This window comes from Dendropsophus ebraccatus, chromosome 4 (genome assembly GCF_027789765.1).
Source record: "Dendropsophus ebraccatus isolate aDenEbr1 chromosome 4, aDenEbr1.pat, whole genome shotgun sequence".
Lineage (NCBI taxonomy): Eukaryota > Metazoa > Chordata > Amphibia > Anura > Hylidae > Dendropsophus > Dendropsophus ebraccatus.
The window spans coordinates 25,636,798-25,661,917 of record NC_091457.1 but is presented as its reverse complement, the minus strand read 5'-3'; the positions used below and the strand labels follow the sequence as shown (position 1 = coordinate 25,661,917).

The window sequence follows — 25,120 nt, the reverse complement described above, 5'->3', positions numbered from 1 at the left end:
GCACGGGACCCGGGGATGAAGACAGCGCAGAGAAGAAGCCTGGACAGGTAATGTATGATGCTGCAAGGGCTGCAAGGACATCGGTAACGATGTCCTTGCAGCCCTCGCTCAACGATCATCGGGCCGTGGAATAGGCCCAGTAAACGAGCGGCGATCTAGCAGATCGCCGCTTGTTTACATCGTTGATCGGGCCCTGCTCGGCCCGTGGAATAGAACCCATATTCCCACGTTCCGCATAAAGCCCTGTAGTGGAATCTGATGTATCAATATCATGCTGGGAGCGGAAAAAGTGTTTGAATAGTCACAGCATTGTAATGACACAGCCGTTCGAGGGAAATGTTCCACCATAGAGCTTCTCCGTCCATGTTTCACAAAATGTGGGAATAAGCCCTGAGGGGACATTCACACGTCCACAAAATACTGTCCGTGCAAGCTCAGTATTTTTCAGACCGGACCATGCTGTGTCAGAACAGTAGCACAAATATTTAAAAGGAAACTCCAGCCAAAATGAAAAAATGTGTATAGGTAAGAGCAGGTAGAAATACAATAAAGAAGCTCTATTTACTTGTCCCCATGCCCTTGGAGCAGTGCTTTACAGGCTCACTTACTGCCACTAGAACTCAGTTTCTGCCAGGTTCTGGGGTAGTCACAACCCAGAGGAAAGTCCCTGACTTGGCTGATGGCTTGCCCGCTTAGCCAATCAGTGACTGCGGCACGGTCCCACAACAGTCACTGACTGGTTGAGCGGGCAATGCATCAGCTGGGTTGTGACATGGTTGGGTAAGTTCAGCTTGTTTATTATGTCCCCCCTGCCTGAGGGTGATTTTTCATTTTGGCCAGGCTTCTCCTTCCAACAGTTCCAGAGCAGTTCCCGTCTGCCCAAAGAATTGACATGACATGATGGTGGAATCTGCCTAAGCTTAGAATGGAGCCTATCGGACCGATGGGACTTCAAGTGGGAGCGCAGGGGCGGGGAAGTATGGGAGGGGGTCGAGTGACAGAAACCACTGGAATTTATCCGTGCGGATTCCGTAGTGTGCACGTACCCTTAATGTGGTCCCAACTCGTGCACACCTTAGATACCCCCCATTGGTCAGAAAAATGAGTGCTGTGATAAGCAATTCAGATTTCAGAGTTTGTATGCAATATTATGGAATGCAGCTGTCATAGGTGTAGTGTTACCATAAGCCCCAGAGTAGCCCAGGCCTTATAGATACACAAAGGCACCAAAGGTTCATTTGGTGAAGAAAGAAAAGAAATTAAAAAAAAAAGGAAAAACAAATCTAAGACACCTCCAGAACACAGATACTGTAGACACCAACACTGATAGACATGAACTGCTGGTGTCAAATAATGTAACTTGTCAAATAGTGACATCTACTGGAGAAGACGTAATATTACATCATGCAAATGAAAATACCAGAATCCATTAAAGCTTAAAGGAGAAGTCCGGCTAAAATTATTTTTTTATATGTTATTACTTATGGAAAGTTATACAATTTTCTAATGTACATTAATTATGGGAAATGCTCATATACTGCTATTTCCCTTAATTTAGTGTATCAGGAAGTGTTAGAATTATCTCTGAAGCAGTGACGTCACGACCAACGGTGTAATTCCTATGGAGTGTCCAGCAGGGGGCGCTCTATATATAGAAGTCAATGAGTACCATTGACTTCTATATCTAGTGCGCCCCTGCTGGACACTCCATAGGAATTACAGTGTATGTAATGTAATGTAATGCACTGTACTGTTGTGACTTTATGAATACATTTATGGAATACTTTGGGGAGCAAGTGTCCTTGCTCCCCAAAGTATCCCATATATGTATTCAATGAATACATTTGCAGGGCACCGAGCAGGGAGGGAGAGAGGTGCCATCTACCTCCCCCCTCCTTGCTCGGTGCTGGGAACATATACAAAGCACTACTCCCCCATTATCTGCAGATAATGGGGGAGTAGTACCTTTTGCTATCCCTATCACCGCCCGCGCCGCCGCCGCTCACACAGGGGCTGCTATTCATGCCCCCCGCCGCTCCCCCTCCTCCTCCTCCTCCCGGCATCAAACTTACGATCGCGCCGCTGATTCCCCGCCGCCCGCGCTGATTCCCCGCTCTCTGCTCATGCCGGCCGCGTCAGCCCGCCCCCACCCCGGCCGGGAGCACGGCGCTTCCTGGTGTCCCCGGCCGGGGTGGGGGCGGGCTGACGCGCCCAGCATGAGCAGAGAGCGGCGGCCAGGAACGGGGCGGGCGAGCGAGCGGGCGGGTAGTTAGGAGCGGCGCGGGCGGCGGGGAATCAGCCGGGCAATGAATAGCAGCCCCTGTGGGAGCGGCGGCGCGGGCGGTGATAGGGATAGCACAGGTACTACTCCCCCATTATCTGCAGATAATGGGGGAGTAGTACTTTGCATATGTTCCCAGCACCGAGCAAGGAGGGGGGAGGTAGATGGCACCTCTCTCCCTCCCTGCTCGGTGCCCTGCAAATGTATTCATTGAATACATTTATGGGATACTTTGGGGAGCAAGGACACTTGCTCCCCAAAGTATTCCATAAATGTATTCATAAAGTCACAACAGTACAGTGCATTACATTACATTACATACACTGTAATTCCTATGGAGTGTCCAGCAGGGGCGCACTATATATAGAAGTCAATGGTACTCATTGACTTCTATATATAGAGCGCCCCCTGCTGGACACTCCATAGGAATTACACCGTTGGTCGTGACGTCACTGCTTCAGAGATAATTCTAACACTTCCTGATACACTAAATTAAGGGAAATAGCAGTATATGAGCATTTCCCATAATTAATGTACATTAGAAAATTGTATAACTTTCCATAAGTAATAACATATAAAAAAATAATTTTCGCCGGACTTCTCCTTTAACAGACTCAGACAGACAGTAGGCCAAAATTAAAAAAAATGGATAAAGTCGCAAACCAACCATCATAATTTTGCTGAGTTCTTGACACTGTCAGAGAGGCGTGCACTGGCATGTCCCCCACGGTGCACATACTGGTGTCCTGTGGTAATTACTGGGTTGCAGCTTAGTATGCTGGCTTCTCTATGGCAGAAACCTTCCAGCGTCATGGGTGGTATACATGACATTGATGTTGACGTCACTAACTGTACCATGGGCCCTAGGCTGTCAAAGGAACATGCCCCCCATCTCACATCTATAGTTCACCTTAGGTGCTTCACTTCCTACCCACTTAGTAGCTCACATACAAGCTCTTCATCCATAGTGTCCAAAATGGTTTAAATGTTCCCTTCCATAGTCCATGCAGTATTAGCTCCCTTAATAGTCCCCTCTAATATTGCCACATAAAGTAATTGCCCCCACATAGTAGTTACTCCATTATTTCCCCCAAACAGAAGGTAATCCCATATTAATGTCTCATACAGTAGTCAGCCCCCTCAATAGTGCCCCATATAGTAGTTAGCCCCCTCAATAATACCCCATATAGTAGTCACCCCCCTCAATAGTGCCCCATACAGTTGTTAAGTACCACAATAATGCCCACATAGTAAGTACTTCCCCCCAGTTGCAGTTTCTGGAAGAAAGCGGCCATGTTTTTCTGAGCCTGGATAAGCCCTCTAAAGGGGTTATCCAGGATTAGAAAAAGATAACTACTTTCTTGCACAAACAGTACCACACCCGTCCCCAGGTGGGGTGTGGTATTAGAATTCAGCTCCATTCACTTCAATGGAACTCAGCTGCAAAACCACACCCAAACCGAGGGCAAGAGAGGTGCTGTTTTTTGAAGAAAGAAGCCACGCTTTTCCAAGCCTGGATAAGCACTTTATCATCCAAGAAAAAGTCTTAAAAAGCTCAAAAAACGTGTGGCAAAGAAACACAGGAAGATTTTTTGGAATGCACAGCGTAATGGCGAGGAACAGTCGAGCACCCAAGTGGCTTCACAATCTCAGGGGATTGAAAAAAAGAGCAAACGCGAAGCTTCCCTCACCGGGAATCGAACCCGGGCCGCGGCGGTGAGAGCGCCGAATCCTAGCCACTAGACCACCATGGAGAAGTTGTGCTCATTCTCCCCACTCCATGGGTGGACTGACTGAGAATGGTGTGGAAAAGCCAAGTCGAAAGGCGGTACACTAGTAAAAATGGATGGCGGCTTTTCTAAAAATTACGGCAAGGGAGGCGTCAATGTGTAGGACAAGAGTCCGAGAGAGCTCAACAAGCTGTGGCAGCTAAGAAAAGGAGCAAAGGTTATGCGTAACGGCGAGGAGCAGTCGAGCGTCGGAGTCGCTTAGCAACCCGGGAGGATTAATGGTAAAACTTCCCTGACCGGGAATCGAACCCGGGCCACGGCAGTGAGAGCGCCGAATCCTAGCCACTAGACCACCAGGGAGAAGACGCGCGGGCTGGCGGCTAGCGTCAGCAGCTTGTCTGAGAATTCCCTTGAAAAGTCAAGTCGAAAGGTGGTATATTCGAAAATAAAAATTGAGAGATTTCACAAAAAATACAGCAAGAGAGGCGTTAAAGGGGTTATCCAGGAGAAGAAAACGCGCAGCTGCTTTCTTGCAAAAAAAGCGTCACACCTGTTCCCAGGTGGGGTGTGGAATGGCAATTCGGCTCCCTTCACTCCAATGGAAGTGGGATGCAAAACCACAAACAAACTGAGGACAAGAAGAGTGGTGCAGTTTCTGGAAGAAAGCGGCCATGTTTTTCTGAGCCTGGATAAGCCCTCTAAAGGGGTTATCCAGGATTAGAAAAAAGATAACTACTTTCTTGCACAAACAGTACCACACCCGTCCCCAGGTGGGGTGTGGTATTAGAAGTCAGCTCCATTCACTTCAATGGAACTTAGCTGCAAAACCACACCCAAACCGAGGGCAAGAGAGGTGCTGTTTTTTGAAGAAAGAAGCCACGCTTTTCCAAGCCTGGATAAGCACTTTATCATCCAAGAAAAAGTCTTAAAAAGCTCAAAAAACTGGTGGCAAAGAAACACAGGAAGGTTTTTTGGAATGCACAGCGTAATGGCAAGGAACAGTCGAGCATCCGAGTGGCTTCACAATCTCAGGGGATTGAAAAAAAGAGCAAACGCAAAGCTTCCCTCACCGGGAATGGAACCCGGGCCGCGGTGGTGAGAGCGCCGAATCCTAGCTACTAGACCACCATGGAGAAGTTGTGCTCATTCTCCCCACTCCATGGGTGGACTGACTGAGAATGGTGTGGAAAAGCCAAGTCGAAAGGCGGTACACTAGTAAAAATGGATGGCGGCTTTTCTAAAAATTACGGCAAGGGAGGCGTCAGAGGCGTCAATGTGTAGGACAAAAGTCCGAGAGAGCTCAACAAGCTGTGGCAGCTAAGAAAAGGAGCAAAGGTTATGCGTAACGGCAAGGAGCAGTCGAGCGTCGGAGTCGCTTAGCAACCCGGGAGGATTAAAGGTAAAACTTCCCTGACCGGGAATCGAACCCGAGCCGCGGCGGTGAGAGCGCCGAAACCTAGCCACTAGACCACCAGGGAGAAGACGCAGGGGCTGGCGGCTAGCGTCAGCAGCTTGTCTGAGAATTCCCTTGAAAAGTCAAGTCGAAAGGTGGTATATTCGAAAATAAAGATTGAGAGATTTCACAAAAAATACAGCAAGAGAGGCGTTAAATTGGTTATCCAGGAGAAGAAAACGCGCAGCTACTTTCTTGCAAAAACAGCGTCACACCTGTTCCCAGGTGGGGTGTGGAATGGCAATTCGGCTCCCTTCACTCCAATGGAAGTGGGATGCAAAACCACAAACAAACTGAGGACAAGAAGAGTGGTGCAGTTTCTGGAAGAAAGCGGCCATGTTTTTCTGAGCCTGAATAAGCCCTCTTAAGGGGTTATCCAGGATTAGAAAAAAGATAACTACTTTCTTGCACAAACAGTACCACACCCGTCCCCAGGTGGGGTGTGGTATTAGAATTCAGCTCCATTCACTTCAATGGAACTCAGCTGCAAAACCACACCCAAACCGAGGGCAAGAGAGGTGCTGTTTTTTGAAGAAAGAAGCCACGCTTTTCCAAGCCTGGATAAGCACTTTATCATCCAAGAAAAAGTCTTAAAAAGCTCAAAAACTGGTGGCAAAGAAACACAGGAAACTTTTTTGGAATGCACAGCGTAATGGCGAGGAACAGTAGAACATCCAAGTGGCTTCACAATCTCAGGGGATTGAAAAAAAGAGCAAACGCGAAGCTTCCCTCACCGGGAATCAAAACCGGGCCACGGTGGTGAGAGTGCCAAATCCTAGCCACTAGACCACCAGGGAGAAGTTGTGCTCATTCTCCCCACTCCATGGGTGGACTGACTGAGAATGGTGTGGAAAAGCCAAGTCGAAAAGCGGTACACTAGTAAAAAAGGATGGCGGCTTTTCTAAAAATTACGGCAAGGGAGGCGTCAATGTGTAGGACAAGAGTCCGAGAGAGCTCAACAAGCTGTGGCAGCTAAGAAAAGGAGCAAAGGTTATGCGTAACGGCGCGGAGCAGTCGAGCGTCGGAGTCGCTTAGCAACCCGGGAGGATTAAAGGTTAAACTGACGGGGTCGTGACTCCCGCCAATGACAGGGGTCACTTTAATAGTGGTCAGTCACTTGCTCCAAATCATTCAGGCAGGTGCGCGCACACTAAGAAAGACTCTGACGCAAAATTCAGCTTCAATCTCAGTCCCTGCAGTGTTTGCCCTTGGGATCATCACACGGCACTGAGGTTTATTGAGAAAGTAATAGTTTACACACAGTACAAAGGAAAGGGCGTGTTTAAAGCAGATAGTAAGCATATCTATCTTGTATCCAACTGTGTTGTCCCTCGCTGTATTGTGAAATGTTCTCTTCGTGATCACAGCAGCTCCTTTGTTATGTCTCACATCTTGTTACTATTGTATCAGCTCTCAGGCATACTTGGCAGGATACAGGCACCATCTTAAATTGCATAAGCATTGCTCGTCCGTTCAAAGGAAAATATAATTTCTCAATATAAAAGTATAAAAACATAGAACTACCCTCACAATCCCCCCTAAATTATATTTTTCTTTTCCCTAATACTGATAGTCTTGAACCTTTGTAGCTATCTCATGATGGGGGTTAGGGGATGGGGATACTTCACCCAGCTACTGGAGTTTGTTTTCCTAACAAACACCTCCTCCTTCCACTGGGACCTTAACCACCATGAGAGTCTACCCTTCCCTTATCTATCCCTAAATTCTCAGCTGTCCACATGTCTATGATGAACCTATTTTGCAGAGTCATCCTAGTATTGGGGCCTAATTCTTCAACTATACCTTGGAAAGCATCTCTACTGTAGTTGACAAACCTCTGCTCATTATAATACATGTAATTGATCCAATCCACATTTTTGTTGATCTGTACCTGGGGAATGATGGACTGGAAACCAGCAGAAATCTGCTCTTGGGCCTTAAACTCATCTGGGACCCCCCTTGTCACTCCAATAGCATCTATATACACCTGGGGGTCCTGCTGAAAGTCTCGCAATAGGGCAGATCTCTTTTGCCTATGATGGCTACTGGGTTGGGATTCTGCATCTGGGGCTTCCGGATCCCATGGGAGTACTCGGAAGGGCATAATAACTTTCACTAGGGTACACTGACCCTTCCATAGGCTAGGCAACTTGTTTCTCCCATCCCCACATAACCAGAATACATCAAATACAGCATGGGTCAGATTGTGTAACATTGAGGAACCAATAGAGGAGTTATACTTGCAGAAAACGGGGCCAAAAATACCCATTCGAGTACCAGTAGTTTCATTGGCTGTAAAGCAAGTGTAGTTACCATCATGGACATAGACTTCTCCTGGGGGTCTCCCCTTCGGTTTGGGGGTCAATAGGGGACGGAGTTCTGGACATTTAGTATCATTTTCACCCTTTAATAAGTTGAGGAGGCATTCTGTGTGATTTATTTCAGGGAGATCTAGGGGTATTGTAGTCAGGTGTATATTTGCCGCTGCACATGCTATACAACCTACAGATATGTTGGCCGTTCTCACTGTATACCTAACTCACTCAATCCATAAATTTTCTTTACATACGTGAGTGTGTCTCACTACATCACAATAGTCGAATTGGAACGTAACTATAGGGACAGAGGTGTTTACCCAAAAGATTGTACCAGTCGTGAATTGCAGCAGCTAGACTGCAATTAATAATGAAAAGGATATGCGCCATCATGCCTCGATCGGGGACTTCTTACAGTGGGAGACGTGGATCCAAGGGTCTTTCCCTTCGAGTTTCACAGCAGTGGGTGTAATCAGCAGGACTCTGTAGGGACCCTCGAATCTAGGTTCCAGGCAATCTCTCCTGATATGTCTCTTCAGGTACACACTGTCTCCCGGTTTGAACGGATGGACTGTGTCTCCTGTGGATTCTGGAAGAGAAGCAGACACTGCAGTACGAGAGTTAGACAGTTCTTGAGCAAGAGAAATTACAAATTGTACAAGTTTATCCTGACCTTTCTGCAATTCCTGAGTGTCTATCTCAGCTATCTTAGGAGGGGACCCAAATAAGATCTCATAGGGAGTAAGTCCATGTCTAGCCTGTGGTGTGTGTCTGACATGGTACAGAGTGTCACGGCCGCGGCGGCGTCCCGTTCTCCGGGCCGCCGCCGCGACTCCTCTCTTCCCCATGCAGCAGCCGGTGTCCATAGGCAGGGACCCGGCGCTGCTGTTACTTCGGCCCCGGGGGGCGCCTCACCTCTCCACGCTCCTGTCCGTCGCTGTGCCGGCCGGCGCGCGCGTCCCCGCCTCCTATGGCGCGCGCGCTCCGGCTGTCTCAGATTTAAAGGGGCAGTGCGCTCCTAATTTGTCATGCGCACAATCACTCCCTATAAATTCCAGCCCTGCCCCACTGCAGGTGTTGGAGCCTCTACATGCTTCCCATAGCGTTTGGCCCAGCTCCCTGTTGTTCCTGATCCCTGTCCGCTACCTGGTCCCTAGTCCTTGTTCCTGATTCCTGTCCGCTACCTGGTCCCCACTCCTTGTTCCTGGTTCCTGCTTCCCCGTTACACTTGAGTTCCTGTGTTCAGCCTGTCACGTGCGGTCTCACCTACAGACCATTGCCAGTACCATCTCCTGCCTACTGCTCCTGCCACGCCTCGCCTGCCGTCACCAGCAACCAAGCCAGGGGTAGCGACCTGGGGGTCGCCTGCCGCAGCAAGTCCATCCCGCCTTGCGGCGGGCTCTGGTGAAAACCAGCGGCCCCTTAGACTCCGCTCCCTGGTGAGGTTAGTGCCATCGCTGGTGACGGTCCAGTGGATCCACTAGTCCAGGCGTTACAGTAGGCTCCAACCATGGATCCCGGCGAGGTGCCTGATCTCCGTGACGTCGCCAGAGTGGTCGCTCAACAGGCTCAACAGATCCAGCAACAGTCGCAGCAAATCCAGCAATTGACTGCCGCTCTACAGCAGCATACTACAGCCCAGCGCCCACCACCACCTGCAGCCACCTCGAGACTTCGATTGGCCCTCCCGAGTAAATATGGAGGCGATCCCAAGTTGTGCAGGGGATTCCTGACTCAATGCACAATGCATATTGAACTTTTAAGTAGTCAGTTTCCCACCGAGCTCTCTAAAGTGGCTTTCATCATCAGCCTATTGGAGGGTAGAGCTCTGGCCTGGGCCACGCCACTGTGGGACCGTGATGATCCTGTTGCTGCCAATCTCCGGGCCTTCCTGGCCGAGTTTCGCTCCGTCTTTGAGGAACCTGACCGTGCTACTTCAGCTGAGACTGCTCTTCTCAACCTCTCTCAAGGGAGCTCCTCTGTTGGTGACTATGCCATCCAGTTCCGCACCCTGGCAGCTGAATTGGACTGGAACGAGGCCGCCCTATTAGCCACCTTCAAGAAGGGCCTATCCAGTCGAGTGAAAGACGTTCTCTCCGCCCGCGACCTCCCTACATCTCTGACCGATCTTATCCTACTGGCTACCAGAGGCGACAACCGATTTTCCGAGAGAGAGGCCGAGGTCCGGCAGGAACGACGACTGAGCCTGTCCCGTCGCCATCCTCGGCTGGCACCGGTGTTCCAGAGTCCCGTTGCTCCTATGCCCCAGTCGTCTCCAGAAGTCCCCATGCAGGTGGAACGAGCTCGCCTGACGACTGATGAGAGAGCCCGTCGAATGGAGCTGAATCTCTGTCTCTATTGCGGTGGCGCTGATCACTACCGGCAGAGATGTCCCCAACGTCCTCAGCATCCGGGAAACGCTCGCACCTAGGTCCGGTGGGAGAGGCCTCCCTAGGTGTGAATGCCACCTCTCCAAGGTTGACTATGCCAGTCTCCATCCAGACACCCACAGGGCAAGTTCTCCAGACTACCGCCCTTATCGACTCTGGCGCTGCTGGCAGTTTCATTTCTGCTTCGTTGGTCCAAAGATGGCGGCTACCCGTGATACAGCTAACCCAACCCCGGTCTATCTCTTCGGTCACGGGCGAGATTCTTTCCGAAGCTGTGCACTGCCAGACGGAACCCCTAGTCCTCCAGGTGGGCGCCTTACATCAGGAGAGGATCTCCTTCTACGTTTTGCGCCATTCCTCTTCCAACATCCTGTTGGGTCTCCCTTGGCTGCAACTACATACCCCTAAGCTGGACTGGAGAACTGGGGAGGTTCTCAGCTGGGGCCAGGACTGTCCAAATAGGTGTCTGAGACCTCCTCAACCCAAGTGCTCTACGAGGTCACCTGCTAACGCCAAGCCTCTATCGGGACTACCGCAGGAATACCATGACTTCGTTGATGTTTTTTCGGCCAAGGAGGCAGACTCTCTACCACCTCATCGGCCCTATGATTGCCCTATAGACCTTCATCCAGGAACTTCTCCTCCACGTGGTCGAGTATACCCTCTCTCGGTGCTCGAGACGGAAGCCATGTCCTCCTACATCCGGGAGAACTTACAGAAGGGCTTCATTCGTAAATCCACGTCTCCTGCTGGCGCTGGATTTTTCTTTGTGCAGAAGAAGGACGGTTCCCTCCGCCCATGCATAGACTACCGGGGCTTAAATAAGGTGACTGTCAAGAACCGCTATCCTCTTCCGCTAATCCCCGAACTATTCGACCGTCTCCGTGGAGCTAGGATCTTCTCTAAGCTGGATCTGAGGGGAGCGTATAACCTGATCCGAATTCGTGAAGGAGACGAATGGAAGACCGCTTTCAACACCAGGGATGGGCACTACGAATATCTGGTCATGCCATTCGGCCTATGCAACGCCCCAGCGGTCTTCCAGGAATTCGTGAATGATATATTCCGCGACCTCCTCTATGTCTGCGTCATTGTCTATCTTGACGACATCCTGGTCTTCTCCCACGACCAGCAGACCCACGTGTCCCATGTACGGCAGGTTTTACAAAGATTACGGGCCAACCGTTTATATGCCAAGCTGGAGAAGTGCGTTTTCCATCAACGCAGCCTGCCGTTTCTTGGGTACATTGTCTCCGACCAGGGCCTACAGATGGATCCTGCCAAGCTCTCAGCTGTTCTCCAATGGCCTCGCCCTGAGGGACTTAGAGCTATCCAACGATTCCTTGGATTTGCCAACTACTACCGGCAATTCATCCCTCACTTCTCTACCCTGGTAGCACCCATAGTGGCTCTCACAAAGAAGAGGGCGGATCCCAAACGCTGGCCTCCAGAGGCCGAACAAGCCTTCAATAGCCTAAAGTCTGCCTTTGCCTCCGCTCCTGCTCTAGTTCGCCCGGATATCTCCAAGCCGTTTTCTCTTGAAGTTGATGCTTCTTCTGTGGGCGCAGGAGCCGTCCTCTCGCAAAGGGACACATCAGGCAAGATCAGAACCTGCGGGTTCTTTTCTAAAACTTTTTCCCCGGCCGAGAGGAACTATACTATTGGAGATCGTGAACTCCTGGCTATCAAGTTGGCACTGGAGGAGTGGCGTCATCTCCTAGAGGGGGCTAGACATTCCGTTAACATCTACACGGACCAAAAGAACCTCCTCTACCTCCAATCGGCTCAACGCCTCAATCCCCGGCAGGCCAGGTGGTCCCTCTTCTTCTCTCGGTTCAACTTCACCATTCATTTCCGTCCAGCCGAGAAGAATATAAAGGCCGATGCGTTATCCCGAGAATCCGATGTCATGGGGCAAGAGGAACCTCCTTGTCACATAATTCCTCCCGATCGCCTAGTACCTGTTGCTACTTCTACTCTGCAGAGATTGCCTCCCGGTAAGACTTATGTGCGCCCCGCACTCCGTAAACGCATCTTGAAATGGGGTCATTCCTCTATGGTGGCCGGGCATCCGGGAGCTCTAAAGACCGGGCAACTGATCTCCCGCCACTACTGGTGGCCTAGCCTACTCCAAGATGTCAAGGACTTTGTGGCGTCTTGTACCATCTGTGCCAGAAACAAGTCCTCCCATCAAAAACCTGCCGGCCTACTTCAGCCCTTGCCAGTCCCAGACCGCCCCTGGTGCCATATAGGCATGGACTTTGTCACAGACTTACCTCCATCTGCGGGTGACACGGTCATTTGGGTTGTAACTGACCGCTTGTCCAAGATGTCCCACTTCGTGGCTCTTCCTGGATTACCATCAGCTCCTCGCCTGGCCCAGCTGTTCTTTCAGCATATCTTCCGCCTCCATGGTCTTCCTCTTCATATAGTGTCTGACAGAGGCTCACAATTTGTCTCCAGATTCTGGCGTGCTCTCTGCTCTCAACTCCAAGTGAAGCTGGACTTCTCTTCGGCCTATCATCCCCAGACTAATGGGCAAGTGGAGAGGGTCAATCAGGTCCTTGGCAGTTATCTTCGACATTTCGTCTCCGCTTGCCAGGACAACTGGTCCAGTCTGCTTCCATGGGCGGAGTTCTCCTACAATCATCTGGACTTGAGCTTCACAGGCAAGTCACCCTTCTATGTGGTCTATGGACATCATCCTCGCCCTCCTCTGCCTCTCTCTCCATCCTCTGAAGTCCCAGCCGTAGAGGAGTTGTTATCTGACCTGCAGTCAATCTGGGAACAGACTCGACAATCTCTGCTCAAAGCATCTGACCGCATGAAGGACCAGGCGGATAAGAGAAGAAGACCCGCCATGAATTTTCTCCCTGGGGACAAAGTCTGGCTCTCGGCCAAATATGTCCGACTCAAGATTCCCAGCTACAAGTTGGGTCCTCGATTCATCGGTCCTTTCTCGGTGCTAAAACGCCTCAACCCTGTCACCTACAAACTCCGCCTACCTCCTACGATGCGGATTCCGAACGCCTTCCATGTCTCCCTCTTAAAGCCAGTAGTCCTCAACCGGTTCTCCGATAAGGCTTCGCTCTCTGCTCCACAAGCCGTCTCTGACGACGTCTACATTGTCAAAGACATTCTGGCCATGAAAACTGTCAGAGGGAGACGGTTCTTCCTGGTGGACTGGAAAGGATTTGGTCCTGAGGAGAGGTCCTGGGAACCCGAGGCTAACATCCTGGACCAAGATCTCATCAAGAGGTTCCTACAGGCCAGAAAGAGGGGGAGGCCAAAGGGGGGGGGTACTGTCACGGCCGCGGCGGTGTCCCGTGCTCCGGGCCGCCGCCGCGACTCCTCTCTTCCCCATGCAGCAGCCGGTGTCCATAGGCAGGGACCCGGCGCTGCTGTTACTTCAGCCCCGGGGGGCGCCTCACCTCTCCACGCTCCTGTCCGTCGCTGTGCTGGCCGGCGCGCGCGTCCCCGCCTCCTAGGGTGCGCGCGCCGGCTGTCTCAGATTTAAAGGGGCAGTGCGCTCCTAATTGGTCATGGGCACAATCACTCCCTTTAAATTCCAGCCCTGCCCCACTGCAGGTGTTGGAGCCTCTACATGCTTCCCATAGCGTTTGGCCCAGCTCCCTGTTGTTCCTGATCCCTGTCCGCTACCTGGTCCCTAGTCCTTGTTCCTGATTCCTGTCCGCTACCTGGTCCCCACTCCTTGTTCCTGGTTCCTGCTTCCCCGTTACACTTGAGTTCCTGTGTTCAGCCTGTCACGTGCGGTCTCACCTACAGACCATTGCCAGTACCATCTCCTGCCTACTGCTCCTGCCACGCCTCGCCTGCCGTCACCAGCAACCAAGCCAGGGGTAGCGACCTGGGGGTCGCCTGCCGCAGCAAGTCCATCCCGCCTTGCGGCGGGCTCTGGTGAAAACCAGCGGCCCCTTAGACTCCTCTCCCTGGTGAGGTTAGTGCCATCGCTGGTGACGGTCCAGTGGATCCACTAGTCCAGGCGTTACACAGAGCAATAGGCAGCAGGTCTGGCCATGGGAGAGGATGTTCCTTACTCATTTTAAGTAATTTAGTTTTGAGGGTGCCATTCATCCTCTCAACTTTCCCTGAACTCTGGGGGTGGTAAGGGGTGTGTAGGCCTTGGTGTGCACCAAGCATGAACCACAACTCTGAGAACACTGAGGCCGTGAAGGCTGGGCCTTGATCACTTTCAATAACTTCTGGAATGCCAAATCTGCAGGCAATTTCAATGAGCATCTTCTTAGCCGTGGTCTTTGCTGTCATATTCTTGACTGGGTAGGCTTCTGGCCATCCTGAGAACATGTCCACCACCACGAGCACATACTCATACCCTCCAGCCGGGGACATATGTATGTGGTCCACTTGTATCCTCTGCCATGGGTAGTCTGGTTTGGCCAAGTGTTGGGCAGGAACAGTCTGGGTACTGCTGGGATTGCAGATCTGACAAATTTGACAAGCTTGATTGTATGCCGTCAGGGTGGTGCTGATTCCTGGAGCATGGTAAAACTTCCTGATGTAAGCCAGAGCTTGGTTCTTTCCTCTGTGTGTAGCTCCATGTGCCCATGCTGCGATGGCCTTCGTGGGAGGCAATACACATTTTCCTTCTTCCATAGGCCTGTCTGTTTCTCCAATACTGCACCTTCTTTTTTCCATTGTCTTCTTTCCTCTGTAGGTGCACTGAACTGTTCCTGCTGCAGTTTTAGAAAGGGTGGCCTTACCACCACCAAGTCTGTTGGATTCTCCACTGGTATTTTCAAATCCTCATTTTCTAGAAATTTCTTCCTCTGTGCGCTTGTACTCACCATGACGACTTCTGTATCTACAGGATCCCACTGATAGTCCATATACTGCCATATTTCTGACACAGGTCCCATAACAGCTTGTTTTGCCGCCTGGTCTGCTAGCTGATTTCCTCTAGCTTCTTTGCTCTTGATCCTCCCATGTGTTTTCACTTTGATGACAGCCACTTGAGTGGGTAGTTCCATGGCCTGCATAAGTCCTTGTATAAGCTCAGCGTGCTTGACGGGCGTTCCTGAAGATGTTATAAATCCTCGATTTTTCCATATAGTGCCAAAGTCATGGGCAATACCGTGGGCATAACGAGAGTCTGTTCTGATATTCACTCTCCTTCCTTCAACCATTTGCAAGGCAGTTTGAAGGGCAATTAGTTCTGCTTCTTGGGTCGACCTGCCAGGTGGCAAGGCCTCAGCGTGTAATACTTGGGTTTCGGTTGTAATTGCAAACCCCGTGTGAAACTTGCCTCCATCATCAGCATACCTTGATCCATCCGTCCACAACTCCAGATCTGCGTCTGGAATCTCTGTGATAGACATGTTTTGAGGTTCTGATGTGTCTTGTTGCAACATGTGCAAGCAGTCATGGGGTGGTTCATCCCATTCATCAGGGTCAGGTTCTCCTTCCCCCCTTGGGACCTGTGGCAGGAGAGTGGCAGGGTTGATGGTGGTACACTTTTTGAAAGAGACATAGGAGGGGAGTAACAGCGAACATTGAAGTCTGAGGTGTCTCTGGTGAGAAAGATGACGAGGCAAGGTGAGAGAGAGAACTGCAGCAAGGTCATGAGGGGCCTGTATGATCACGTCATGTCCCAATGTGATGTCTGCAACTTTGTCTAAGAGCTTCTGGGCTGCATGGGCCGCTCGCAGGCAGGTAGGTGATGTTCTGGCGACTGGATCCAGTCTGCAAGAGTAATATCCAAGGGGACGTTGTTTACCACCATGGTCCTGAGCAAGGACACCAGACGCATGGCCATCTTTCTCAGAAACATATAGATGAAACGGTTTGACATAGTCTGGGAGACCCAAGGCAGGGGCACTGGCAATGGCGTTTTTCAGGAGGTGGAAACACTGTTGATACTGTTCATATATGAAGGGGTTTGGCACACCTTCTTCATTAGGGCCAGTCTTCAAAGCATCGTAGAGGGGCTGCATGAGCCTGGAAGCATCTGGGATCCACTGTCTGCAGTAGGTGATTAACCCTGGAAAGGACTGCAATTGATTAACAGTAGTTGGATAGGGGACAGCCAAGATGGCTCGTTTTCTTTCTTCAGTCAGGTGTCTCACCCCTTGAGATATACAATGACCAAGGAAAATGACTCCATTGGACCTTTGCTTTAGAAACCTTGCAGTTGATTGTTGCCAGATGTTGGAGAAGGGAAATGGAGAGGTCTTCCACGCCTGCATGTTGTTAGGCCCACAGAGGAGGAGGTCATCCACATATTGAAGTAAGGTGGCTTCAGGATGGGCAGCGATCCATGGTGAGAGGGAAAGCTTCAAGGCCTGTGAGAACTGGTTGGGACTATTCTGGGCTCCCTGGGGGGTCCTTGTCCATGTAAACTGTGCCCCCTGGAACGTGAAAGAGAACAGAAATTGTGAATCCTCATGGAGAGGCACACTGAAGAAAGCGTTGGCAAGGTCGATAACTGTGAAGAGGGGTGAGTCTTGAGGTACCCCACTAAGGAGTGTGTTTGGATTCGGCACTACTGGTGTTTCCAAGATTTTAGCAGCATTGACTGCTCTCAGGTCCTGCACGAGTCGATACCGGTCAGGCTGGCCCTTCACACTCTTCTTCTTGACTGGAAATAATGGAGTGTTGCAGGGTAAGGTACAATATTTCAGTACTCCTGCTTTTAAATAGGCCTGGATCTGTTCTTTTAGACTAACTTCTTGGGCCGCTTTCAAGGGATATTGTGGGACTCTGGGGTGAGGAACTCCAGGTTTCAGGTGTACCACGACAGGTGGGACTGGGAGCAGTCCAACATCATCAGGTCCAGTAGACCACAAGCTGAGTGGTACCTGTTTTTCAACATGGGATGGTATCCCTGTGTCTGGATTGGATTTTTCTTGGAGAATCATCAGGGGCAAGGCTCTGAGGACACAGATGTCGGTGGCTGTGTCTTCACCATCTGGACGGTGTAGTCTCAGTTGCATCCCATCAGTATCATAGGAGATCTGCGCTCTCAGTCTTTTAAGAATGTCAGACCCCAAGAGGTTAAGTGGGCAGGTGTCTGAGACAAGAAATCTGGCAGTCACATCCGGAAAGGGTCCAAGAGGGACCGGTACAGTGAGTCGACTTTGTTGGCGTTTTCCTTCAAGTGCGATGCAGGAAATCCAATCTTCTGAAAGTTCAATGGAATGGGGGAGCTTAACCTTTGAGATAACAGACGTGGACGCCCCCGAATCCACCAGGAAATCAATAGGCACCTCAGCCACATTCAAAGTGACTTTCCCACAAGTAGGGGATGACCCAACAACTGGCATGGTGGACTCGGGTTGTCCTCCCCGTCATTGCCTAGACCAGGGGTTCCCAGGGTTCTCTTGCATGTTAGGGCGCTGTTTATCATTCTTGGGTTGGCTTCTGCACTCTCTTCTCACGTGTCCTGGTTTTCCACAATTCCAACAGGTAGGCCTTTGCCTTCCATCCTGATTTGGCCCTCCTCTTGGCGGGTGGTATAGGCTGAGTTGGGAGTATGATTGGGGTGGGCCAGAATATTGCTGAGGATACTGCATCCAAGTCTGGTAGGGAACAGCTTGTGGTCCCATAGGATAAGGTGGCTGTTGAGGTGGAGGACAAGTAGGTTGAACTGAAGTTGTTGCCACAGAGGGCACCACCAGGCATAAGACAGCTTCTTCACACCCTTCATCTTGCATCATTAAGGCTACAGCTTTCTTCTTAGACTTATCCTTTATCTCCTTGGCCAGGGACCGTGCAAAACCCTTTGCCACCGTGACGACATCTTGTAACGTACTTCCAACACAGTCTGGGCGGATAGACAGAATTTTATCTTTCAATGGCTCGTTCAGTCCTTCTATGAAGGCTTTGGTAAGCAGCATCCGGTGGGCCTTCGCCTGAGGCGTAAATCCAAGGTCGTCAAACATCAATTGTAATCTAGACGCGTATTGTTCCACCGTTTCCTCTGGCCCCTGTGTTACATCTTGGAGTGAGCCTTGTAGGTCTGTCAGGGCCTCCTGTGCCCATTGCTTGAGTTGTTGACAATATGTAAGACCTGAGGAATAGCTATCTGTCGGTGGGGACTGACTGACTAAAAAGCTGTCAGAAGTTTTTATTTCAGTAAGGGAATGGAGATCCTGCCAAGTAGCAGCATATGTCTTCTGAATCTGACACATCCTCCTATAGAATGGCATAGGCTGTTTCTCAGGGTCAGGTATGGTGGTCACTAGGGTGGAGACTTGTGTGGGGGTGAACTTGACATATTTCAGGGGACTCTCCCCTTGGGTAGGCTGCCGAGCTGAGGACTGCACCCATTAAAAAACAGTCTCTTCTCCTCCTTCTTCCTCCTCAGGAATGGTATTCATCATCACAGGGGGCATATCGGGTTTTTCTGGTTTAACAACTGAATTTTCCTGTAGGTATTCTTTTAACCCTTTAAGGACATGGCCCATTTTCGTTTTTACGTTTTCGGTTTTTCCTCCTTGTGTTTAAAAGGTCATAGCACTTGCATTTTTCCACCTAGAAACCCACATGACCCCTTTTTTTTTGCGTCACTAATTGTTCTTTGCAATTACAGGCTGAATTTTTGCATAAAGTACACGTACAAGTGTGGTGAAATTGAAAAAAAAAAACGCATTTCTTTTATTTGGGGGAAATGTGTTTTTACGCCATTCACCCTGGGGTAAAACTGACTTGTTATGCATGTTCCTCAAGTCGTTACGATTAAAACGATATATAACATGTATAACTTATATTGTATCTGATGGCCTGTAAAAAATTCAAACCGTTGTTAACCAATATACGTTCCTTAAAATCGCTCCATTCCCAGGCTTATAGCGCTTTTATCCTTTGGTCTATGGGGCTGTGCGAGGTGTCATTTTTTGCGCCATGATGTGATCTTTCTATCGGTACCTTGATTGCCCATATACGTCTTTTTGATCGCTTTTTATTAAATTTTTTCTGGATTTGATGCGACCAAAAATGCGCAATTTTGCACTTTGGGATTTTTTTTGCGCTGACGCCGTTTACCGTACGAGATCAGGAATGTGATTAATTAATAGTTCGGGCGATTACGCACGCGGCGATAGCAAACATGTTTATTTATTTATTTATTTGTTTACTTTTATTTAAAACCTGGGAAAAGGGGGGTGATTCAGACTTTTATTAGGGGAGGGGGCTTTTTACTATTAACAACACTTTTTTTTTTTTTTTTACACATATACTAGAAGCCCCCCTGGGGGACTTCTAGTATATACACTTGGATCTCTCATTGAGATCTCTGCAGCATAGATATGCTGCAGAGATCCATGAGATCGGCACTCGTTTGCTTTCGGCTGCTGCAGCCGAAAACGAACGAGTGCCGAGCCGAGGACGGCGCCATCTTGGACGCGTCCCCGGCCGGCATCAGTAACGGAGATCGCTCCTCCGGGACAAGGTCCCGGAGGAGCGATCTCCCCCACTAGACACCAGGGAAACGTTGCCTCCGGTAATCGGAGGCAGCTGTCAACTTTGACAGCTGCCTCCGATTAGCTAATTAGCGGGCACGGCGATCAGACCGTGCCCGCTAATAGCAGCGGTCCCGGGCTACACGCGGCACCCGGGATCGCGGCACTTCAAAGCGGCTTTGAAGTGCAAGTGAGGACATAGGACGTACCGGTACGTCCTATGTCCTTAAGAGGTTAATAGAGGGAGTTTGTCCGGATCATCAGTGATTACCCTAATGTCAATTAACTGTGTGGTTTGAGTGGCAATGAATGATTTTATGGTCTGCATCCGAGTCTGTACTCCCTCTCTTACAGGGAACCCAAATAGTCCTACAGAAATGAGGGGAAATATGACCGACTTGATACCTCTTTCCACTGCGGTTGGGGTAGACAGGTATACTAAAGTGTTCCAGACTGCACTTTGCAACTGGCGCTTACAGTCATCAGCCTGACTTGAGCCATATCTGGGGCCCACTGCATGTATAATCAAAACCTGGGCCAGTAACTGCAATACCTCCTGTAGCCACAGGGCCTTGTTCACTAACCAGCTGGTCACTATCCCTTTGTAGAGAGAGACCTGCTGCTAATGCTACAGACCGGGCCAGTCCTCCTTGATGCTTTAGATGTTCATTAGCAAAGTTTACAATAACATCAGAGAGATATCTGTTGCCCTCTTTTTCCTGCATTACTTTTAAGCGCTCTACCACTCCATTGTTCGACTGGTCGAGGGAGGGTAGAAGGGAGCGGTCCTGTGGGGGACACTACTTCGGGTTTGACTGGGGTGGCCTGGATCACTATGGGGGCAGGCTCAGGCTCCGGGGGCGGTGGCCAATCTTCACTCTGCCGCGTCCGTGGTTGGACCAGGTCAAATTCTCTCCATCCGGAATCACTTCCAGTGGATCTAGTATCCGGTTCTATTGCCTGTCTCCGATTACGAAGCATGGCTTGAGCTTCCGGAGTGTTGAGAAAATCACTCAACTTAGGGAAAATGGCGGCAGGCTTAGGGCCTTGCGTGTCACCATGCGTTCCACCTTGGGCTTGGGAGGAAACAGGGCCTTGGAAATAGGAACCGGAAGGGGTGAGTACCGGATATAGAGGGGCAACAGGCGAGATATGAGGTGTGACCTCATGGGGCGGGACTTTGGATACGCCCTCGCCAAGGTGTGGCTTGTGGGCACCACAATTATAACATATGTCTCGCCAATCAAGATTCTGCATGCCACACTTAAAACAGGTCCACCCTCAGTGACCAGAACCAGCACCATTATAGGTCATCTTTCTCCATATACTCGGCTGAAGCCTCCCAGTGGTCGGCAATTCAGCGAGTTTTGGGCATCCTTCACATATTTCTTGCCTTCCCTGACCCGAACTAAATCCACTGCCGTCTGTGCACCGTCTGGCAGTGTGTGCTTCCTTTTAAACAATCTCAGCATGTTAACAGCCTGGTGATATTACTTATCCGTGTAGCTACTCACCGGATATGTGACTCCACAATCACCACTTGGAACCACCAATGCCAGGTTACAGGCTCCGAGTGTTAGGTCCCCAACCACAGATTGTTGTCACTGGGTAATATCTTCATATACATACACGTCTACCTCAGACAGCACCTGCTCTGTTTCCTTTCTCGGACTAGCAGCCTTGTGCCTAGGCTAGATGCTGCGATTGTTTACTTTCTATAAAGAGTTAATTCGAGTCAGTTTCTAGCAAAACATATGACTGCAAGTTTCACTTTCTGTTTCCCTTGAATCTGCAAAGAAATCTTCTGGTTAAGTGAACCACAAGTGACTGAGCAACTGGTGATAAGCCGGTGAACAGTTAAAGTTCAGACCACGGCACACAGACCAATACCGTTGTATCACCTCAACGTGGAACACCGATCCAGATGGACCCCCAACTCACTGACGATCACTGGCAAATGACACATATAAATATGCATACACTCACCGTGACTCTGATGAGGGTGATCAAGCCTCGGGTCAGTGAATCGCGGTCCAACACCAAGGGTCTGGCACGGGTCGATGATCCTCAATGGTCCTCTGGCCGTGGCCCCACGCTTGGGCGCCAATTGACGGGGTCGTGACTCCCGCCAATGACAGGGGTCACTTTAATAGTGGTCAGTCACTTGCTCCAAATCATTCAGGCAGGTGCGCGCACACTAAGAAAGACTTTGACGCAAAATTCAGCTTCAATCTCAGTCCCTGCAGTGTTTGCCCTCGGAATCATCACACGGCACTGAGGTTTATTGAGAAAGTAATAGTTTACACACAGTACAAAGGAAAGGGCGTGTTTAAAGCAGATAGTAAGCATATCTATCTTGTATCCAACTGTGTTGTCCCTCGCTGTATTGTGAAATGTTCTCTTCGTGATCACAGCAGCTCCTTTGTTATGTCTCACATCTTGTTACTATTGTATCAGCTCTCAGGAATACTTGGCAGGATACAGGCACCATCTTAAATTGCATAAGCATTGCTCGTCCGTTCAAAGGGAAATATAATTTCTCAATATAAAAGTATAAAAACATAGAACTACCCTCACAAAACTTCCCTGACTGGGAATCGAACACGGGCCACGGCAGTGAGAGCTCCGAATCCTAGCCACTAGACCACCAGGGAGAAGACGTGGGGGATGGCGGCTAGCGTCAGCCGCTTGTCTGAGAATGCCCTTGAAAAGTCAAGTCAAAAGGTGGTATATTCGAAAATAAAGATTGAGAGATTTCACAAAAAATACAGCAAGAGAGGCGTTAAAGGGGTTATCTAGGAGAAGAAAACGCGCAGCAACTTTCTTGCATCACACCTGATCCCAGCTTCCCTGACCGGGAATCGAACCCGGGCCGCAGCGGTGAGAGCGCTGAATCCTAGCCACTAGACCACCAGGGAGAAGTTGTGCTCATTCTCCACACTCTATGGGTGGACTGACTGAGAATGGTGTGGAAAAGCCAAGTCGAAAGGCGGTACACTAGTAAAAAAGGATGGCGGCTTTTCTAAAAATTACGGCAAGGGAGGCGTCAATGTGTAGGACAAGAGTCCGAGAGAGCTCAACAAGCTGTGGCAGCTAAGAAAAGGAGCAAAGGTTATGCGTAGCGGCGAGGAGCAGTCGAGAGTCGGAGTCGCTTAGCAACCCGGGAGGATTAAAGGTAAAACTTCCCTGACCGGGAATCGAACCCAGGCCACGGCGGTGAGAGCGCCGAATCCTAGCCACTAGACCACCAGGGAGAAGACATGGGGGCTGGCGGCTAGCGTCAGCAGCTTGTCTGAGAATGCCCTTGAAAAGTCAAGTCGAAAGGTGGTATATTCGAAAATAAAAATTGAGAGATTTCACAAAAAATACAGCAAGAGAGGCGTTAAAGGGGTTATCCAGGAGAAGAAAACGCGCAGCTACTTTCTTGCAAAAACAGCGTCACACCTGTTCCCAGGTGGGGTGTGGAATGGCAATTCGGCTCCCTTCACTCCAATGGAAGTGGGATGCAAAACCACAAACAAACTGAGGACAAGAAGAGTGGTGCAGTTTCTGGAAGAAAGCGGCCATGTTTTTCTGAGCCTGGATAAGCCCTCTAAAGGGGTTATCCAGGATTAGAAAAAAGATAACTACTTTCTTGCACAAACAGTACCACACCCGTCCCCAGGTGGGGTGTGGTATTAGAATTCAGCTCCATTCACTTCAATGGAATACAGCTGCAAAACCACACCCAAACCGAGGGCAAGAGAGGTGCTGTTTTTTGAAGAAAGAAGCCACGCTTTTCCAAGCCTGGATAAGCACTTTATCATCCAAGAAAAAGTCTTAAAAAGCTCAAAAAACTGGTGGCAAAGAAACACAGGAAGGTTTTTTGGAACGCACAGCGTAATGGCGAGGAACAGTCGAGCATCCGAGTGGCTTCACAATCTCAGGGGATTGAAAAAAAGAGCAAACTCGAAGCTTCCCTGACCGGGAATCGAACCCGGGCCGCGGCGGTGAGAGCGCCGAATCCTAGCCACTAGACCACCAGGGAGAAGTTGTGCTCATTCTCCCCACTCCATGGGTGGACTGACTGAGAATGGTGTGGAAAAGCCAAGTCGAAAGGCGGTACACTAGTAAAAAAGGATGGCGGCTTTTCTAAAAATTACGGCAAGGGAGGCGTCAATGTGTAGGACAAGAGTCCGAGAGAGCTCAACAAGCTGTGGCAGCTAAGAAAAGGAGCAAAGGTTATGCGTAGCGGCGAGGAGCAGTCGAGCGTCGGAGTCGCTTAGCAACCCGGGAGGATTAAAGGTAAAACTTCCCTGACCGGGAATCGAACCCGGGCCGCGGCAGTGAGAGCGCCGAATCCTAGCCACTAGACCACCAGGGAGAAGACATGGGGGCTGGCGGCTAGCGTCAGCAGCTTGTCTGAGAATGCCCTTGAAAAGTCAAGTCGAAAGGTGGTATATTCGAAAATAAAAATTGAGAGATTTCACAAAAAATACAGCAAGAGAGGCGTTAAAGGGGTTATCCAGGAGAAGAAAACGCGCAGCTACTTTCTTGCAAAAACAGCGTCACACCTGTTCCCAGGTGGGGTGTGGAATGGCAATTCGGCTCCCTTCACTCCAATGGAAGTGGGATGCAAAACCACAAACAAACTGAGGACAAGAAGAGTGGTGCAGTTTCTGGAAGAAAGCGGCCATGTTTTTCTGAGCCTGGATAAGCCCTCTAAAGGGGTTATCCAGGATTAGAAAAAAGATAACTACTTTCTTGCACAAACAGTACCACACCCGTCCCCAGGTGGGGTGTGGTATTAGAATTCAGCTCCATTCACTTCAATGGAACTCAGCTGCAAAACCACACCCAAACCGAGGGCAAAAGAGGTGCAGTTTTTTGAAGAAAGAAGCCACGCTTTTCCAAGCCTGGATAAGCACTTTATCATCCAAGAAAAAGTCTTAAAAAGCTCAAAAAACTGGTGGCAAAGAAACACAGGAAGGTTTTTTGGAACGCACAGCGTAATGGCGAGGAACAGTCGAGCATCCGAGTGGCTTCACAATCTCAGGGGATTGAAAAAAAGAGCAAACTCGAAGCTTCCCTGACCGGGAATCGAACCCGGGCCGCGGCGGTGAGAGCGCCGAATCCTAGCCACTAGACCACCAGGGAGAAGTTGTGCTCATTCTCCCCACTCCATGGGTGGACTGACTGAGAATGGTGTGGAAAAGCCAAGTCGAAAGGCGGTACACTAGTAAAAAAGGATGGCGGCTTTTCTAAAAATTACGGCAAGGGAGGCGTCAATGTGTAGGACAAGAGTCCGAGAGAGCTCAACAAGCTGTGGCAGCTAAGAAAAGGAGCAAAGGTTATGCGTAGCGGCGAGGAGCAGTCAAGCGTCGGAGTCGCTTAGCAACCCGGGAGGATTAAAGGTAAAACTTCCCTGACCGGGAATCGAACCCGGGCCGCGGCGGTGAGAGCGCCGAATCCTAGCCACTAGACCACCAGGGAGAAGACGTGGGGGCTGGCGGCTAGCGTCAGCAGCTTGTCGGA

The 25,120-nt window shown here is 50.0% G+C and overlaps 7 non-coding genes across 7 annotated transcripts; all 7 read right to left on the bottom strand.

Annotated features, from left to right (window-relative positions):
• Positions 1-4,299: 4,299 nt before the first annotated feature.
• Positions 4,300-4,371, bottom strand: TRNAE-CUC (transfer RNA glutamic acid (anticodon CUC)). The gene has a single exon. It is a non-coding gene; the product is annotated as a tRNA-Glu (tRNA).
• Positions 4,372-22,452: 18,081 nt separating this feature from the next.
• Positions 22,453-22,524, bottom strand: TRNAE-CUC (transfer RNA glutamic acid (anticodon CUC)). Its single transcript has one exon. It is a non-coding gene; the product is annotated as a tRNA-Glu (tRNA).
• Positions 22,525-22,788: 264 nt separating this feature from the next.
• On the bottom strand, positions 22,789-22,860 carry TRNAE-CUC (transfer RNA glutamic acid (anticodon CUC)). The gene has a single exon. It is a non-coding gene; the product is annotated as a tRNA-Glu (tRNA).
• A 701-nt stretch (positions 22,861-23,561) lies between these two features.
• Positions 23,562-23,633, bottom strand: TRNAE-CUC (transfer RNA glutamic acid (anticodon CUC)). The gene has a single exon. It is a non-coding gene; the product is annotated as a tRNA-Glu (tRNA).
• A 264-nt stretch (positions 23,634-23,897) lies between these two features.
• Positions 23,898-23,969, bottom strand: TRNAE-CUC (transfer RNA glutamic acid (anticodon CUC)). The gene has a single exon. It is a non-coding gene; the product is annotated as a tRNA-Glu (tRNA).
• A 701-nt stretch (positions 23,970-24,670) lies between these two features.
• On the bottom strand, positions 24,671-24,742 carry TRNAE-CUC (transfer RNA glutamic acid (anticodon CUC)). The gene has a single exon. It is a non-coding gene; the product is annotated as a tRNA-Glu (tRNA).
• A 264-nt stretch (positions 24,743-25,006) lies between these two features.
• TRNAE-CUC (transfer RNA glutamic acid (anticodon CUC)) lies at positions 25,007-25,078 on the bottom strand. Its single transcript has one exon. It is a non-coding gene; the product is annotated as a tRNA-Glu (tRNA).
• Between the last annotated feature and the right edge of the window lie 42 nt (positions 25,079-25,120).